Source organism: Ursus arctos, unplaced genomic scaffold (genome assembly GCF_023065955.2).
Source record: "Ursus arctos isolate Adak ecotype North America unplaced genomic scaffold, UrsArc2.0 scaffold_9, whole genome shotgun sequence".
Lineage (NCBI taxonomy): Eukaryota > Metazoa > Chordata > Mammalia > Carnivora > Ursidae > Ursus > Ursus arctos.
The window spans coordinates 19,783,301-19,803,819 of NW_026623111.1; positions in this window are offsets into that span (position 1 = coordinate 19,783,301).

The window sequence follows — 20,519 nt, forward strand, 5'->3', positions numbered from 1 at the left end:
AACATGGGGCTCAAACTCATGACCCTGAGACTTCCCACCCTATTTCTGTTTTGAATTTGTTACGTTTTATCAAACATTTTTATCTTGTTTTCATAAATGCTATTTTTATTTTATTTTTGTATTTAATTTTTTTTAAATTTTAAACTGAAGTACAGTGGGCAGATAGTATTATATTAGTTTCAGGTGTATAACATAGTGATGTGACAATTATGTACACTATGACATGCTCACCGTCGTAAGTGTACCTACCCTCTGTCACCATACAAAGTTATTACAATATTATTGACTATATTCCTTATCACGTATTTTTCATCCTTGTGACTGACTGATTTTATAATTGCAAGTTTGTGCCTCTTAATCCCATTCACCTGTTTCACCCACCTCCCCACCCCCTACCTTCTGGCAATGAAAATTTTATTCTCTGTATTTATGAGGCTGTTTCTGTTGTTTGTTTCTTTTGTTTTGTTTTCTTTTTAGATTCCACATATAAGTGAAATCATCTGCTATTTGTTTTTCTCTGCCTGACATATGTCACTTAGCATGGTACCCTCAAGGTCCATCCATGTTGTTGTGAATTGCAAGATTTCTTTTTTTTTAAGTTGAGTAATATTCCATTGTGTATATATCTACCACTTCTTCTTTATCCATTCATCTATCAATGGCCACAGAAGTTGCTTCCATATCTTGGCTAGCATAAGTAATGATTCAATGAACATGGGGGTGCATATATCTGAAGAAAATACCTTGGAAGTGGAATTTCTGGGTTGTGTGGTATTTCTATTTTTAATTTTTTGAGGAATCTTCATACTGTTTTTCATAGCGGCTGCACCAATTTACGTTCCCACCAAGAGTGAACAAGGATTCCCTTTCCTCCACATCCTCAGTAACACCTGTTATTTCTTGTCTTTTTGATACTCGCTATTATGGCACATGCGAGGTGACATCTCATCGTGGTTTTGATTTACATTTCCACGATGACTGGTGATGAACATCTTTTCATGTGTCTATTGACCATCTGCATGTTTTCTTTGGAAAAATATTTGTTCAGGTCCTCTGCCCATTTTTTAATCTGATTACTTGGCTTTTTGGTGTTGAGTTTTATGAGTTCTTTATTTATTTTAGATACTAACCTGTTATTGGATATTTCATTTACAAATATCTTCTCCTATTCAGTAAGTTGCCTTTTTGTTTTGTTGAGGGTTGTCTTCATTGTGCTTTTTATTTTTATTTTATTTTTTTAAAGATTTTATTTATTTATTTGAGGGAGAGAGAGAGAGCACAAGCAGGAAGGGCAGAGGGAGAAGAAGAAGCAGGCTCCGAGCTGAGCAGGGAGCCCGACGCAAGGCTCCATCCCAGGACCCTGGGATCATGACCTGAGCCGAAGGCAGACGCTTAACCAACTGAACCACCCAGGCGCCCCTTCCTCACTTTGCTTTTTAATGTGATATAGACCCCATTGTGTATTTTTGCTTTTGTTTCCTTTGTCTGAGGAGATATATCCAGAAAAATATTGCTGAGGCTGATGTCTAAGAGATCACTGCCTGTTTTCTTTGGGAGTTTTATGATTTCAGGTCTCACATTTATCTCTTCTATCCACTGTGGGGGTTTTTTTGTGTAAGGTGTAAGAAAGTGACCCAGTCTCATTCTTTTGCACGTAGCTTCCAGTTTCCCCAATACCATTTATTAAAGAGACTGCCTTTTCCCCCATAGTATATTTGTGCCTCTTCTGTTGCAAATTAATTGACCATATAAGTGTGAGTTTATTTCCGGGCTCTCTATTCTGTCCCATGGATCAATATGTCTATTTCGTGCCAGTACCATACTGTGTTAATTACTACCGCTTTGTAGGATAGTTTGGAATCTGGGATTATAGTAACTCCAGCTTTGTTCTTCTTTCTCAAGATTGCTTTGGCTCATAAGCGCTATTTTTTTTTAAAGTGGCTGCAAATTGTCTTATTTACCCAGTGGCATATTTATCACGCTTCCATTTGGAACATGTGGTACACTTTCTTCCTTATTCTTTACACTGTGAGGACTATTTTAATACATATATTTAGGATCTTTTCCTAATGTGAGTATAATCACTAGGTCAAGGGGTAATAATCATGTTATATTTCTTAAGACATGTTTCCAACTTTCCCCCAAAGGCTATATCAACTTGAATTACCAGTCAAACAGGAGAATATCCATGTTATTGCTCACCACAAGAGGACATTAATGTTTCAAACAAATCATACTAGGAGGGAGAAGTGTCCTTTAGTCTTAATCCATAGTTCAAAAGATCACTGGCACTTTCCAAGATTGGATTAGTAGATCTAGATCTTTTGTGGTAGATTTCCTGCTTATTCCTTTTATTTATGGAAGTCTTAGAGTTTGAGTTACTAGCATAGATGAATTTGGACAGTAAAAAAAGGTATCAATTCAAAGTTTATTATTGAGCAAGATAGTTTTTCTTACTGTAATTTTTTATCTGTTCAGTCAAATCTATAGCTCTTTTTGTCTGTCTCTTCCACCATTTTTCTGTGGTCTGAGTTTTACAGTCTATCTGGAATTAATTTTGATAGATGATATGAGTGTGACTGAGTTAATTTTTTTCAATTTGTTAATAGTTACTCTAGAAAATGTAGTAACATTCCTTGACTTTAAAGTTGAATTGAGATGCCTTCTTTATCAGATTCTAGCAGGGGTCTGTTTCTAGGCCATTTTATTCAATTAATCCAACATCTTGCTCCTAGGCTTTTACTGCACCGTTTTGATAACTGTGGCCTTTTAGCATGTTTTAATATCTTATAAGGCATTTTTTCATCTCACTTGTTTACTTTCTTCTGAATGTTCTTCCATATTCTTTCATTTTCTGTTCTTCCAGATGAGTTTTAGGATTGTCTTACCGATGTTTATAGCTTCTTGCCCAGCAGGGATGTCAGAGTGGGCTGGCCCAAGCGTCCTGGGTTTCTAATGCCCCCAGAGCACGTGTATGTGAACCAGACCAGGTGCTCAGACAGGTCATCAGAGCAAGGGGCCTGTGGTGAGTATGAGCAGAACCAAGAAACCAGCCCCCAAACTGGGTCTCTAAGCTGAACAAGAGAGGGTGAAAGCAACCCTAGCGGGGAAGCAAAATGAATGGATTTAGGGAGGGAGCTGGCATGGATGGGGTTGTCCCACCCTAAGGTGGGTAGAGGAGATTAAGGGAGGCTGCAGGCTATATCTTGGGAGTGGGAGGCTATATCTTGGCTTACCCTGGATAAGGTCTGCTGTCTTCTTCCTCCTCAGACAGCAGCAATTTCTGGCTCTTCCTGACTCCATCCTTCTCAGGTATGAAGACCGGGTATGAGGGACTTAGGGTCTTTGCCACAGTGTACTTCTTTTCCTCAAGTGCTGGGTGAACAGAGCTGGTCTCGGGGAAGGTGGTGGGGGGTGGGGTGTCACATGCTCCTGCTTGGCAGAGAGGCTCAAAGTCAGTCTGAGTGATCTGTAAAAAGGTCTCCATTTTCCAGTTGCCACAGGTTCTGTGTTGGGAGTTGGGGGTGAGTCCCTGTGCCTAGAGTAGTGTACTTGTGTGTCACTGAGGTCCCCATTGGGAGGACCCCTGTTGGAGAGCTTGGGTCCCATGAGAAGCTCCCCATTGGGAGGACCCCTGTTGGAGAGCTTGGGTCCCATGAGAAGTTCCCCCTTGAGGGGACCCCTGTTGAGAGCTTGGGTCCACAGATTCATGCTTAGGCCTGTGAGGGGCTGTGTGGAGTGGTAGTTAATCTGGGTTTGAGTCCTGATTGCACCAGAAACTAACTTTGCGCCTTTGGGCAAAATATAGAAGCCCGACTGAACCTGAGCTCTTCATCTGTAACATGGAGATTCAGTGACCAGCGGACTCAAGTTTGTTATGAGACTTGAACATTGAGTATTGTGGTGCCACAATGGTGAGATGAAAAGCAATAGGTTTTGGTCCTGTGGGTCCGCCATGCTTTGCCACTCACTAGCTGTGAGATTTTAGGTAATCTGCAAAATGTGAGTAATGATGGGATCAAGCTTATAAAGTGATGGTGAGGATTAAATGAGATGAACCCAAACCCATAAAGGTAATGGAGGATTGTCGGAAGAAAGGCAGGCAGGAGCAAGTCTTCCCACCCCCTCCTAAGAGGGAAAATACCCTTAAAAGGAAAAAGACACCATCCTGTGGTTCTCTACCACCCTAGAAGGAGCCCTCCACCCTTTCCCACGTGAACAACTACCTAATAGGTAGATGAGTGCGTGGACAAAAACCTGATTGGGTGACGGGAGCAGGGAGGATTCATCAGATTAAAACAGTCCACTAACAAGTGCATAAACATCCCTAGATTTAGAAACTCCAAGGGCAACCCTCTCCAGTCCCCTCCCTCTTCGGAAGCTTTATACTATCGCCCAATAAACTTTGCTTTGCTGCCCACCACTCATGGTCTGGTCTACCTCGTCAATTTTTTGAAGCAAAGGGACCAAGAACCGTGGGCAGTAAAGGAAAAATCATGAAACAAAGGTTAAGCCCTGGACTGTTCTGTCACTTCATTCTCCCACAAATATGGCGATTTCCAGAGCCCTGGGGGAATCCATTTATTCAGCAGGGGTTCCCACTCCACTTCCTTCAGGCAAAATCAGGGAGTGGGAGCTGGGGCCTTGAGAGGACCCCTGGCATTACTTTCAGGCTAAATTATGTAGCCTTGATTTTTCTCTCTTGTTTCTAGGGAATTTAGGGTAAGAGGGGAGGGAAGTATTCTTGAGGGTGGATGGAGCCACCTTATCTTTAGGGAAGTACCCACAGGACCTTATGAACGCAAGAGGGAACCACCCAGTTCTGGAGTCCTTATAAACAACTCTCTGCAGGAGGTAGGACAGTGTGGGGGGGCATGAGGGTGAAGGTGCCCACCCATTTCTCTTGGACAAACTCTCAGCAGAATCCAGAAGAGGCATCTGCAATTTGTGGAGTCAATAACTTCAAGACAATTTAATGGACAAAAAAATGTCCACAACAGAATAGAGGGAGGAATAGGGAAATCAGAGCTTATGTGCAGAATAACAATTCTATCAATATCTCCTTAAGCCACTCACTCACCTTCAAGCCAGTGGTACCCAAGTAGCCTGTGTCTGCAAGGGCCCCTAGTCCAGTGCCTGAAGTTACTTATCTGTTCAGATCTTTCCAGGTTGCAGAGGGCAGCCAGAGAACAGGAAGACTCACAGAATCTGGAATTCTAAAATTGACTTGCCTTCGAGCACAGAAATCTTAGCAAAAACCAGTTTGGTTCTAAGTAGAGAATTTATACTAACGTACTATCTGGTTGAGGTGGGGGAGGTTAGCCAATTGCCATCACCTTATCATTGGTGTTTGAAGTTTCCTCTAGATCTGGTCTCCATTCCCCCTGTCAGGGCAAGTAAGTTACCCCTTGACAACATGGATTGCCAAGTGCTTTTCTGTATTTCAAGAATTCAACTAATCCACGTGGCCTCCGTGAGGCCTCAAAGAATTCTCATTTCAGGTAGAAAGATAACCCCTCTACTGGCTTCAGAAGACCCTTGACATACCTTGGCTTTGTTCCAAATTGCAGAGTTATCCTTGACAAGTCACTAAAGCTTTGAACCGTTGGCAACTTGTTTCATAAAGGAAGGTCTCAAAGATCTTAAATTCCAGTTCTAATGTTTCTGAGTTTTTAAGTCAAGGTTGTCCCCCCCCCATCCTGTTTAGTTTTGTTTTGCATGTGAATGCTTTAGGGCTGTTCGGGCTCCAGTCATTTTGCCTCACTAGCCCTTATCCCAATCTGGCCATTCTTGCATTGACCGGCTTAAATGAAGCATTTGAGTATCATTTGTTATTTCAACAAATATTTATTGAATACCTATTGTGTGTCAGGCCCTCACTAGGCCCAGTGAACAAAATAAATCCTCCCTCGTGGAACTTGCAGTCTAGACAATGGAAAAAGTAAGAAATAACAATGTTATGTGATGATGAGTGCCAAGAAAAGGAAAATGCGACAAAGTAAGGGGCTAAATAGACCTCTCAGTCGTTTTTTGAGTGAAGCAAGGAAGCTAGTTGTGCAATACCTGTGCCAGCCAGGAAAGGAGACCAGGAAGGCCAATGGCCCTGGGATAGGGACATGCTTGTCTTTAAGTCTGAGGAAGAGCAGGCAGCCTGACGTGGCTGGAGCAGAAGGAAATGAGGTTAGAACAGCTGTATGTGGAGGGTCTGGAAAGACTATCGAGATTGAGTTGTAAGTGGGATGGGGACACATAGAAGGGCTTGAGTGAAGGACATGATTTAGTTTACATCAAGGATTCCTTTAGCTGCTGTGTTGAACAGACTGTAGAGGGCTGGAGCGGATGTGGAAAGACCAGTTAAAACACTAGAAATAATCCCAGGTGAGAGATGGTGGCCAGGCTGGCCTGGTAACAGGGTGAGAAGTGATTGCATTGGGGTATATTTTGAAGGTAGATCATTTAGAAGGATTTTCTGATAAAGCAGATGTAGGGTGAGAAAGAAGTCAAAAGGGCACAAATGCAGGCTCTAAAGTTTTGGATCTGAGCAACTGGGCCAGTCATGGCTGAGCTGGGGAAGGCCAGGGAGTCAGAAGTCAAGTTTGGGGCATGTCAAGTTTGGGGCATGTCAAGTTTGAAAGGCTGGTGGGACGTGCCAACGAAGGGACTGCTGAGTAGGCAGCTGGAAATTCATGTCTGAAGGTCAGGTTCAGGCTGGAGATGATAAAGTTGGGGGTTGTCAGCATACAGACGGCTTTTAAAGACTAGGCATGACTCAATGGCGGTCTTGAGCAGCATTTTAGAAAGAGAAAATGGAAACTTTCAGAGCGTGTTGTACGTAGTAAGATTGGTCATCGTTCTGTGAAACATTTTATGTCAACCGTGTTTGTATACGTGCACAACTCTCCTGAGTCAGGCTGTAAAATATATTTTACCGTGGGTTGTAATCAGAAAAGTGTGAAAGTCATAGACCTACGGGATGAGTGTTGGAGAGCTGAGGACAGAGCCCCTGTGTGGGACACTTGAGCGTGTAGAGGTCAGGAAAGGAAGCCAGCAAGAGAGGCGGGGAGTGGCTGGCCCATGATGTAGGAGGAAAGCATTTCAGGTCAGGGAGAGGGATCATGCACTTCTCACACTGTCACGAGGTTGAGAAAGATAACCGAGAGCTGACTGTTGGGTTAGCAACATGGAGGGCAATGATGACCTTGACAAGAGCTCTTTTATTTATTTGTATTTTTCATTTTTTGAGAGAACAAGCAAGGGGAGGAGCAGAGGGAGAAGGAGAGAAAGAATCTCAAGCAGACTCTATGCTGAGCACGGAGCCCCATGCAGGGCTTGATCCCAAGACCCTAAGACAATGACCTGAGCAGAAATCAAGAGTCATATGCTCAACCAACTGAACCACCCGGGCACCTCTGATAAGAGCTGTTTTAGTGAGATGTATTCAGAGCAAAAGCCTGGTTAGAATGGGTTCAAGAGAGAATGGGTGACTCTTTCAAGTCTTGCTAGCAAAGAGGAATAAAGTAGCTAAGAGGAGGATATGAGGTCAAGGATGAGGGGAGGTTTCTAAAGATAGCAGAAAACCCACCATTTGCATGCCAATGGGAAACATTCCCAGGAAGGGGAGAACACAGTGATGCAGGAGAGGGGTGGTGGCACTTCTGGGAAGTTGTCCTAGAGCAGGTGAGGGAAGAGGATGGAGGAGTCTGAGAGGAGGCAGGAGAGAGACAGCCAGGCGCTCAGAGGAAACGCAGGGTATGTGGACACAAAGTCAGGAAGTTTGGTTAGTTTGGTGGAGGGATGGGATGGTCTCTCCTGAAGGCTTCTGTCTTCTGGGCCAGATTAGAAACAGCTCATCAGCTGAGGACGAAGAGGGGGCTAGTGATCCCCACTTACTGCTCAGTGTTAATCCATAATTCCTCCAGTGGTGGGCAGCCCCACGCTGGAGCCCTCCTGCCTGCCTTCCTCCTCCCTCTGACCTGCCGCAGAATCCGTGGGCGACCACATGGTGGCTGAACTCTGGCCTCCCTTGGGGCTGAGCGTACCTACCTTCCCATCAAAATACCTCCCAAGAGTCCTCAATCTGCCCCTAGGCCCATGTCTGCTGAGTGAGGTCACCCAGAAGGGCGGCTGGGGTTCTGAGCAGAGTAGAGTCAACCCGGGAGGAGTTGAAGTCCAAGGCCGCAGGCTCCCACTTCTCTATCAACTGGGAAAAAGTGCCCTTTCCAGTTGGACGCAGCCCTAGGTGAAAACCAAAACCCAAACAAACTACACGTAGAAAAAATGAAGACTTTATTTTTCTTTATTTTTTTTCTATGCATAGTTTGTTTGGGTTTTGGTTTCAATTTCCCAGCAAATGCTGGGAATAAAAGAAAATAATGGAAGGAAATGCCCCCAAACTGCCATGGTGGCCATGCATGGATAGTAATTTGCGCCCCCCCCCCCCTTTTTTGGAATTTTCACAAGATTCACAATAACCATAGATTCCTTGTATAATAGAGATCTTCAATAAATTTTTCTTTTTTTTTTCTGAATGGGTCAGGTATTCAAACTGTAACCCAGGACTCCCAGCAATTTGGCAGAGCTCTCCCCCAGTGCACGCCCTGCCCCCAGGTTATCCGAGGACTGGAAGGAGATGGGAAAGGACAGAGCGTGGGGGAGGAGGATTAGATCAAGCAGTCCTGTTATCTGTTTTATCTGCTTGTTCTGAAAAATCACTGGGCTAGATGGTTTCTAAGGTTTGTTCCAACTTAAACATTCTGTGCTCCTATTGTTCCTATAAGTCATTCAGCTGATAGCAGCACTGATTTTATCTGAACAAAGTTTTCCACAGAATTTGACACAGGTGGGTCCCTTCAATTTCTGGGAGAGGGGAGAGTGTTCTGACAGGTTCCCTGTAAGAGGGTCAGTGGGTACCACAGTGCCTGGATCAGAAGGGGTCATTCTGGAAGCTTCTGGAAAGAAGTGACATTTGGCTCTGGAAGCTTCTGGAAAGACATGACATTTGGCCAGACATACCATAAAGGGAAGAGACTATGTGGCTTGTGCAGTGACCCCAAATTGGGAAAGGCCCACTTCCTGAAATAAGATGAGACCAGGCTGTGATTGCCCCACGGCAGGGGGTGCCCACTGCATTCTTCTGTGAGTCCTCCCCCCGCCCCAGATCAGAAAGAATGAAGTAAGTTCTGGGTAGCAGTTGAACCTCCTTGCCCTTTGTCGGGGAACATAAGCCTCTAGCAAGGGAGGGAAAATACCTTAATTTTACCAAGTTCCTGTAAGGACAAAGAGCTGGTATTGTTGCTGGTAACTAGCAGTAATTCCCAGACCAACTGTCTAGAAACCCTACTCTGTGTAAATATGGATGCATCATGTGGGCAAGGAGCCCCTCCCCTCCCTCTGCATTCTGGCACAGGAGAGAGCCCAAGAGGCAACCACATTGTCATTAGCGGTGGGAGGGCACTGGGTGTTCTGGAGAGTAAAATCAGGTGGGCTCTTGGGGGCCCCTCTTGCTGAGACGAGCCAAGTTCCGATAAGGGGGGAATTGGTACAAAGGGGGACTGTGATGGTGTCGGGCTGTCCTCTGTCATTCATTCATTCCTCTGCTCCGAGCCACGCACACTTCGAGGTTTGTGAGTGAGAGCTCCTGGGCCCCACACCTGCTATTGTGATCGAGAACTTGAGCTCTAGGAAGGACTTCACCGATCCGGGTAGCAGTAGCGAGCTCACAGTGTGCCGCCGCATTTGGTCTGAGATGTACTTTGCTGGGCTCCTCCAGTTGGGTTTTGGAGGGTTGTTTTTTTGTTTTGGTTTTGTGTGTTTTGGTTTTGTTTTTGTTTGTTTTGAGCCAATATCTAGAGATTCTGAAATTTTATCTAAAGGTCCTAATTTCTGGCTTCTGGCATGTGAGTCGAGCAGCAACCCCAGCCCTCATTCCCAGCAGTAACAGCCAGCCGCAACTCAGCGGTGGCTGCCCCTTTTAGGGGGCAATCAGTGGATCCGTTCACTGTTGAGACCTTCTGTGGCACCTGGCCTTTGTCACTCAAGACCTGCGGCCGCAGCCCTAGACCATTGGCCAGAGTTCTGGTTCCGGCAGGGGGGTTGCACCTTCTCCGTGGTAACCACACCCTGAGCCCCACTTTCGCGCGTCTGCTTCGATTTCATGACTCTTCACCCAACACTGACTGCACAGCTACTGAGAACCAGATACTGTGCTAGGCACCAGGGAGGCGAAGATTAATAAGGCAGTGTTTGCCCTTCCCCCAGAGAGGGCTTCCTGGAGGAGGTTATGCAGGGAGAGGGGAGAGATGAGGCTGGAGGTGTAGACAGAGGCAGTAGAGGTTGTGTTAGAACGCAGGTGGGGTTCTACCCTCCAGGTCAGCAGTTCTTAAGCCTGAGTGCACGCCCAAGTCCCCTGTGAGGTTGCTGGGCCATGTCTCCAGACTTTCTGCTCCGAAGATCCAGTGGGGGGCGGGCAGAGAGGTTGTATTGCCAGTAAGGCCTCAGGGAAGGTGCTACTGGTGGTACTGGTGTGGGAGCCACACTTCAGGAGCTACTATTTACAGGGTGAGGAGCTATTGTGAGTTCTTTGACTTCTCCCTCCAGCTGGCCTGACTCGTGGCTTTGGGGCCTGGGCAAGTACAAAGCGCCCTTGGCTGTTTGAGCTGTGTCCGGTCTTGCTAGACGGCTCCCCCACGCTCGAGATACACTTAGCCGGCAAGCCATGCCAGCACACGGAGCGTCCTTTCTCTTTAGAGACCACTGGCCCGGAGATGTGTGCTTCCAGAACCCCAGGAATGGAGGCCCCACACTGCTATGGTTTTGGAGCGAGGGGAGAGGCCAGCTCCGAGCTGGGTGGGAGCAGGAAAATACACGAAGGAAAGAGTGTACAGGAGAAGGAAGGTTTGACAGACCACCTCCAGGCTAGACTCTCAGCAGGTAGGAGAGCATGCAGATCTCCGTACGCTTCTGGGGTCCTGCACGACGTGGATGTGCGGCCGCGAGCCTGAGAGGGGGCACCTGGAGTTTGGTACTTCAAGGGTCTCTTGCCCGAGACTGGGCCTGGACCTGGACAGAGGCATAAGCTTTGGAGTTCGGCAGACTTCAGTGGATCCCATCTGGCCGGGGAAGTAATGAACCTCTGGTCTGGATTTCTTCTCTAGAACGTGAACCATCATCCAGAGTCACTGAGGGTGAAGTGAGCTCATGCATGAGCGGTAGATTTAGTGTGAGGCTGAAAGCAGAGAGGCTCCTCACACGGATCTAAAAAGGAGAGAACCTACTGAGTACCTACTATGAGCACCTACTACGTGCCGAGCATGATATCCGGCACGGTGCGTGCATCGGTTCCATGACTCCGTGACAGTCCATTACTGTCGCGCTAGGAAGGCAGGGCCAGGCCTTCACATAGAGCTGGACACACAGTAGGTGCTTCATGAGGCTTCTTGACTGACGGCTGTGGAAGGGCCCCATCTCTAGAATGGAGATGACATTGTTGGCCAGGGAGAAGGGACAGGCGGAGATTCCAGGGGGAAATACACGAATGATTTGTTGCTCGAGGAGAACTGGGAGGGGGAATGGGTTAGGGTAAGTTACACCAGTAGCAGTTAAATGAGAGGATGGCAGGGGATTTTAAGAGAACATTTTAACTTAAAAAAAAACCCAAAAAACTAATTTGAGGTAAAAAAGTTCAAGGCTCTGAGGCCCGATTCGTTAAATTGATGATTACATATTATACCTACTATGTGTTCAATGTATGTATAGTGTGATGGGAAAGATTTGAGAGCCAGAGAAGTGAGGGTTTGAGATCCTGGCTATGCCTTTAGTTGAAAAAAACGCATAAGAAAAGAAATAATAGTTATTTACTGAGTCCCTACTTTGTACCAGGCCCTATGATAATACTTTATATTCATTGACTCAATAAATAACATCTTTAATATTTACAAAGTTCAACAAACTTAATTCGGGTCTCTTAGTTTTGGCTTGGGCAAAGCCTTCGTGTCTCTTGATAGTACTAACGGTCATCAGGGTGATTGATCTATGTGTCAGACATCTACCTAAGCGTTTGGATTCTCCAGTTTCACACGTTGTGGTTATGATAGCTGTGACTGTAACCCTCTGGCTGATTACCAGGCACCAGCCCAGTAGCGGACCACCGCAAGCACTTAATAAATGATGCCGTTCCTAGGACTTGCAAGTCTTAGGACATCACCTTATTTGAATATTCAAAACCACATTTGGAGGTGGGTGGAGCAGAGACTGTCTTCTTGTTTGAGAGAGGGAGTGAAATTGCCCCAAATCAGAGGACTCAACGGGTGGGGGACTCAACCAGCCTTGACTTCTTTAAAAAGCATTTACTTTAGCGGGGCTCCCTGCTCAGTGGGGAGTCTGCTTCTTCCTCTCCCCCACCCTGCTCTCCCGTGCTCTCTCTCTCTCTCTCAAATAAAATCTTTAAAAAAAAGCATTTACTTTAGAACTCTCTGGTTACAAAAGGAAACTATGGTTTTAGAAAACGCAGAAGGAAAGCCCTGAGCATCCAGTGTGTTTTTACCTGCTGGACGCCAAAGGTTCTTAACTCGTGCTCCCCCCACCCTAGTTGACTACCAAGCAGAGAGCCCAAGGCGCCTGAGCTCCCGCAAGTGCAGATTAGCCTGTTGTATGAAGTTGAACCACATGACATTGACCTACAAAAGTGGCAATTTCATATGGTTCGACTCAAGGTGTAGCACTACCCTCTGCTCCCTCGGTCTTAGTCCGCTACATTGCCTTGCCTCTTCTTTCACTGATGTTGACTCAAGTTTCCTTTGTCTATTCATAAGCTGCCTTAAATCCTCTTTGGGGCAGCATACAAACAGATAGCAAACAGTCACCCGTTCCCACCGTCCAGGTAAGCTCGATGCTTTTTGTGTATCAGTTTCCGGGGTTTCTCTCTGCGCATGGATATGCATATTTAAGCAAGGTTGAAAACAGCCTATAATTATGCCAGCCTGTGTTCTGTTCCTTTAGCAGTTCCCCACTGAAACCTGATCCTTTGAAGTCTGGTGGTTTCTCATAGCGATGTAACACATTACTTGACATTTCCTGAATTCTGGCAGCAGCCAGGGGAATAGATTCTCTGTCAGTGGGCCTGGCCGAACAATTCTAAAATTACCAGCACCGTCAGAGGGCCCTTGAAGCTCCGAACAAATGCAAAAGTTCAAAGTGGTTTTGTTCAGGTGTTATTTTTGGAGCCACTTTTTCTTTGGGCTGTTACGGTACAGTCCCCCTCAGTCCCAGTCCCATTCGCAGTGGCTGCGCCCAGGAGAGCGCCAAGCTGCTTGCCTGCCGGCCCCCGGGGTGGGGGCTGAGCCAGCAGGTGCAGAACACAGCTGCCGCCTCTCCAGGCCCAGCCTGACCTCGCAGAGTCCGGCGGGCAGTGCCGGTCTGTGCTTGCTTCCGTCACTGGCAGCGTCTTGCTGCTGGAGAGTTTGGAATGCACAGGGCAAGGCCTCGGCTTTTCCCATCAGTCTGGGTACCTTGGTTTTCCCAGGCCTGGTGACTCAGGGCAGGGTGCTGAGCGAAGGAAGAGCATGAGAGCCAGGTTCCCAGGGGCCCTTCTAGGCACAGCCATCTCCCAGGGGAGAGCGCCATCCTCCCCTCTGGGGCCACTCTGTACTATTTCTACTTCGTAAAGACTGCCAGCCCCACTGAGTGCATCAGGAGATTGGCGGGAGGAAGCACTGGGGAGGCCAGAGGACTTGCCCTGTATGCCGGTCAGAAGGGCACTGGGCACACCGGAGAATATATTCTGAGTTCAGGATGAAAATTGGCAGGCCACAGACCTGCTTTGTTTGGCCCGTCTGTTTTTTAAGTGGTAAATTTCATAAAACTGGTTATCAGGCTTCTCCAGAAAAGTCCAAAGATCTGGCAACATCACTCCAGGTCTTCTCATGCAACCTGGAGCTGAGCCCTGACAGGGCGTTTCCCGTCCAGACTGGCACCTGTCTTCTAGTGTCTGGCTTCTTCTAGTGTCTGGCTTTCCCACGTGTGTTTCCTACCTGCAGCCCGCCCGTGAGGGAGAGACTCCTGCCCCACTCTGTTCAGGCACTTTATCTGTTTCCTCATCTAAGCAGGACTGAGCTCTAAAAGCAGTAACGCTCTTTAAAGAGAAGGTGTTTCCCTCCCTGGGCCCTGGTGCATCTCACCCCTCCAAAGACAGCAACACCGGGCTGGAGGTGGGTAAGCTGGGAGGCAGGGATGCTAGGAGAGGCTCTCTTAGGCTGCTGGATTTCCAGGAGATAGATCTTTCATGAAGGAAATAGTGTGAGAGGACTATTTTTATGGGCAAGAAGTCTGTCTTCAGTTAGCTGGTAAAGCGTGGGTGGGTAATGGGGTGGGTTCATGGGGGAAGAAGGAAGGACGAGAAAGGATGGTCATCCTGGTAGCGACCAGGCCTCCCCTTCACCTCACCTCAGGTATAGTCCTTCTAGATGGTTATGTGATTGAGAGTAGGTGCCCAAAGAGCTGGAGTTTGTGTTATTTTAAATTTAAGATGCATTTCGGCAGCTTTTCAGGTAAAGTGAATGGACATAGAACTGAGAAACAGGTGGCATCCCCTAATGGAAAGATGGCTAAAAATTTTTTTTCCTAATTTTTAAATTTGTATGTATGGTAGTCCTATCCACAACAAGAAATCATTCGATTATACCCTGTTATTATCCTTGTTAAGGGAGGTATATACTTTCCAATCCGTTTCTTTCCTCCATAACCTGTTTTTTCAGCGGTACCCCACAGGCTCATGGTTGCCTTAACAGAAGGTTTATTATGTATGTATAAAGCAGTAAATGTATTTTTTGCCTACATGACAGAATTATAATATATCGATGGGAGAAAGGTTATACATTTAAGTGGTTTCCAATTGTTTGCCACCATAAGCATTACCTTTTAGGAACATTCTGGGGGAGGCTCATGAGACAATCTTGGAGTAAAGCAGAATAGAGACCATTTTTAAACACCATCGTCACTGCCAGCATCATCTCCTGAGATAATACGCACACCCCTGTCTTTTCCCCATAGCTCCTCCCACACTGGGTTCTAGAACTTTCACTTTTTTTGGTAGTCACCCATGGTGTGACTGTGAGATGCCCTCACGGGTTGTGGGAGATCTTTCTGTGTGACAGGTGCTCAGCAATCACTCATCTCTTCCTTTGGCATCTCCAACCAGGTGCGTGGGACCCAGACCCAGCAGAGAGCAGAAGAGAGATTCGATCCTCCAGGATGACCTTCAGGCTCAAGTTCAGAGCTGTGAGTTCCTCCTAAACTTTAAATTAGTATCATATCTTGGGATTGCAATTAATCAAAAATTAATTTTAAATAATGTGGTCAAGTTATACATTCGAATAACTTTAAATCCCCCTGGTTTAAAATTTAAGTCAAGTGAAATATTTAGGGAGTGATTTGGACCCACAAGCCCAGTCCCTCAACCCAGGAAGGAGCCATTTCTTTAGAGATCTAGTGTTGAAAAAAGAGGCCCTATGACAATGTGTGAAGGAAACAGAACTGGGGTGATGATGGCTGTGGGTGGGGGAAATGCTCAGTCAAAGTCTGACACATGAATGATGAGGAAGAGTGTCCATGTGAAAACGTAGAAAAAAATGTTTTGGGCAGAGGGATGGCAAGAGCAAAGGCCCTGGGGTAGGCATAAATGACAGAAGTAAAAAGAACACCAGAATGGCAGGTAAGCCACCTCTTTCTCTGCACTGGACTCCTGGCCACCATGCGCTGGGGGGCCCATTGTGATGATCTAATCCGCACCGGTTACCCCAGGCATTCTGTAGATGGTACTAACTTGTTACTTTTATTCCCATATCGTATGTCTTTGTAAAATGGGATTTTAATGTCAGTGGCCTCAAACGCCTTAGAATTTTGCTCAGTACTACGTGGTAAGAAGATGTTTTCTGATTAGCAAAAGTAAATGTGTTAAGCCTGGGCAGTAAAAGATATGCATAAATAGACCCATTAGACCTTTCAGGCTTACTTACTCTTGCTTTACACGGTTTTAATGACCATTAATTAAATGGATAAATGAATGAGGTGAGCTATTTTCTTAATCCACAACAGGTTAGAAATAGCGATATAATGATGGCTTCGGATAATGATAATGCGGGAGGTTCCTGCTACATATACTTAGAGTGACAACTCAGAAAGAGCCTCTAATGGCCTAACTGCTAACCCCGGGCAACAAGGGAAAGAAGTAGAAAAATCACCAAAACCCTCCCCAAACACATATATACACACACATGCATACGCACACACACAGGAAGAATTGAAAACGTAGCTGTCTGGGCCTATTTCAGGTAGAAAAACGGCTCTGAGGCGCTTAAGAAATTACGAGATTGTCACTAGATTTTAGAAAAGGAGAAGTCATTGGGAGGTTTTTGGCGTCCGTTTGTGGCTGGCAGGAAAAGTCTGTGTGTGTTCTGATTTAAAAGCGTATCACATAACTGAAACATCTGGGACAGAACAAGCTACATACGAAGTGCCAGCTATGCTGACAATTATAATAAATATTTACATGACACAGCTAGTCAATGGCTCAAACCTCCAGGGCCTCAAAGCATTTCAAAGTCCGTGATAGAACGCAGAGACTATTCTCTTCCTGGTCCCCTCCCCAGTACCACCAGGGTTTTTTTTTTTTTTAAGCTTTTTAATTGTGAGATATTCATGGGGGAAAAAAAAACCATAGGATTAGTACAGCTCAAGGATTTATCACAAAGCAAATGGCCACAACCCAAAAAGAGCATTGTCAACGCCTCAAATTCCAGCATGTCCCCTCAATCTTCCCCCCTCCTTCCCAACACAGCGACCCCCACATGACTTCTGTGGTAAGTCCTTGCTTTTCTTCATAGTTTTCCCAGTTAAGCATGCATTCTGAGCACCGGGATTTAGTTTGGGCCGGTTCGGGAATTTCATACAAGCGGAATCCAGTGGAGTCCAACAGTATGAACCCTTATATCTGGTTTCTCTAACTTAGGCGGTTACCTTTGTGAGAACACTTATCCATTTTCTTCCACGTAATAAGAAATTGTTCCGTTTTCATCTCATGTTATCTGGCCACTTTTGACTCCCAAAATGGCAATTTCCTAATGGTATTTCCTTGTAGGAGTGTTTTGTGGTTAATATTCCATCTTATTAATGGAGATGGACCTCTGAGCTGTTTTGTACGCTGTGCTGCCAAGGACAGCTTTGGGCAACGTTGTCTTTTGGTGAACATACGTGCGCGTTTCTCTTGGGCACGTGTCTGGGACTGGAGGTGTATACGCTGGGTTTAAATCTAATGGTGGTTTAATTCTCCCATGTCCTTCTGTTGTGATACAGAGTACCTTTAATGTGTTTATTATCCTCATTTGTGAAGGGCCTGTTCTAGTCCCTTGACCATTTTTTTTAAAGATTTTATTTATTTATTTGACAGAGATAGAGTCAGCCAGTGAGAGAGGGAACCCAAGCAGGGGGAGTGGGAGAGGAAGAAGCAGGCTCCCAGCGGAAGAGCCTGATGTGGGGCTCGATCCCATAATGCCAGGATCACGCCCTGAGCCGAAGGCAGACGCTTAGCCACTGTGCCACCCAGGCGCCCTGCTTGACCATTTTTTAAATTGGGTTTTCTTGATATTTGAACAGTCTTTACCTATTCGGAAATAAGCTCTTGGTCAGTTCTAGGGGCTCTAGGCCTCTCCCTCCACTCTGGTTGGCCTTTTCACGGTCCTAAAAATATCTTTTCCTTTATGGTTAATGCATTTTGTATGCTATTTAAGCAGTCTTGCCCCCACCCCGAGTTCATAAACATTTGTTTACACTGTTTTCTAGGAGTCCTACTTTGGCTTTGACATTTAGATAAATGCTTGGGTGTGGAGGGTCCCGGGTAGAGAGGGCCAGGTTTGATCTGTTGCTGTTCCGTATGTCCGTTTATTGCAGGTTATCTTTACCCTGCTGCTCTGCGGTGATCTGGGTACAAATCTCGTGTCCATATATGTTCCCGAACTCTATTCTTTCTGCTCATACGTGTTCTTCCGGGCAGCCAAACATCCCTATAAGGAAAAGGAGATACGAAATTAGTGAAAATGCTTGCTGGTTATGTGGGTAGAATGGGTGACTAGATTAAGACTTTAACTCCATCAACTAGTAGTCCTGCAACACGGGAGAAAGTTATTTCACTTCTCTGGGGCCCCATTTCCTGGCCTTTGTACCTCGCTCCCGGTATTATAAGGACTAATGACTTCATATATGGAAAGTGTTTAGAACAGTACTGGCTCATAAGCGACACCATCTTTAATCTGCAGTTCAAAAACTCCTGTCGTGCCAAACCCTAATGAACTGATAAAGTCACGCCATGTAGTAATCTATTCGTGCATCTTCACAGCAAAAATATCAGCAGGTTTGATTGCAGGTGCTGCCCAGTCCCCAGAGAGGGTCTCACATCTAATTTTCTAAAACTGGAAAGTTCTAAATTCTGAAACACATCTAGCCCCAGAGGCTCAGCAAAGATTGTGGGCCTATATTATTAGCACAGAGTTGTGTAGCCTCGGGCGAGACTCTGGGTGGGCCTTGATCTAATGATACATTTAATCCAATCAGTGTTACCTTACAGCACAACCGCAGGCCCAGAAAAAGTGCTAAATGAAAGTACTTTCGGAATTTTGTGTGTAAACATGAGCTGTTCAAAGTATGTGTAAGTTCTTCTCAAGGGGATAGTGCGCTTTATCTGAGATGGGACGAAGACAGGAAAATACCCCACAGCAAACTGTGCTCCCCTAAAGGGAGGGATTCGAGAGTGACATACACACAGCACCTAGATTTCTTCCAGACTTTGTGGAAAAATAGGAAAACCACAATCCCAAACTGGAATGAAATAGGTAACATCCCTCATCTATTACCGGGATGCACACACATTGAAAGAAAGCCTCCTGATGGAACCAGCATTTTGCCTTATCGATTGGAACAGAAAAGGGAAAGCTGTCCCTTTCTAATGTTCTAATGTTCTTTGAAATTTTGATCTATTAGCTCCTTGGTGGGAGTGATACAAAGGCAACGTGAAAGTGGTTAGCTCTGTGCTCCCCATCAAAGCCCAGTTACCGGCGGGGGGAGGCTGGTCGGATTGGATGTCCGAGTAAGGCCGCCCCTGTGAGCCCCTGAGATGGTGTCTGCAGCCTGCCTGGCCAGGGCTGGAGGGGGAGCTGAGCTCAGTGAACACGTGCCCGTGGACTGCCATCACCAGGAGTCTCTGCTTCAGAAGTCAATGCGAGGAAAGGTGCTGGTTGATCACTGTCTCCCAGGGCTGGCTCTGACATCTGGCACCCACTAGCACAACCATTATCCCTCTAGTAGGAACAGCCCGGGCTGATTTTCTATGCCCACTCTCCAGGCACTCTGTCCTCACCCTTGGACTGATGTGCCTAGCATCTGAGGTTGTGGACAAGTGATCTCAGAGTCCCGAGGTTCCAGAGAGACTAACCAAAGCTTCCCACTCAGGCTTCTCCCAACACCGGAGGTTCCCGGTGAAAACTGCAGTGGTTAATATGGACTGAGTGCGCCTCAGGCGCTCACCAGGTGCTGTGCTATGTGCCAGAACTATTTTAGCTCATTTTACTCTGATGGGGGCATAATTCCCCTTCTACACAGGGGCATACGAAGGCAGGGAGAGCAGGGGTAGCACGGGAAACAGCGAGGCACTTCGACCCGGAGTTAGTGTGCGTAACCACTGACTTCTCAGCCTCCGGGACAGGCTTGCTCTGTGGGTTCTAGGAAGCAGCTCTCCTGATTTCCTCCCCCTGAAGGAGGAGAAAACACTTAGTTTGGGGATGAAACCAATGGGCCCTTCCTCAAGTCCTTTGTGTGCAACTAGTAAACTAAGCCTCGCTTACCTTCACTGTAAAACCAGGACCATGCGGCTGAGGGAAGGGGCCTGGGTTTTGGAATAAGATCGAGGTTTGACCCCCTTTAAGCAAATCCGAGTAATGCTATGCCATGCCCCCTAACCCTTCCAGAAGCCTCAACTAGAAAGGAAGCTACTCTCACTTCTAGGAAGGGGTTTCTGTGATCCTTGGAGGTCAGCCCTCACATAACTGGGTAGCTGTTAGGGTAAGTGTCATGACCGGCTCTCCCTGGGACATGTCTTCTCATAGCCACGATGGACAAGGATGTGTGGCCACATGGGGAGGACACAAGGCAAAAGAGGGTGAAATTAGGGACACGGTCTCCCAAAGCCCAGACCACAGGGGCCCCCTTCTAGAGGTAAGAGCAGCCCCTCTCCCCTTGCTCAGCCTGGCTAATCCAGCCCGGTCCGTGGCAGACCCAGGGCTCCAGCTGGCCAAGTGTCTTAACTGCAGAGTCCAGGCTAGGAGGGCAGAAAGCACCCCAAAGACTGATAAGGCCGAACAATCCTGGCTTTGTTTTGGAAGGATTTGTCCCTGAGTTTCCAGTTGGCTTTTATCTGTGTCTCAACGTCTCTGACCTCCTTAGCCTCACAGGAGCTAAACTAGAAGATTCAGGGTCTT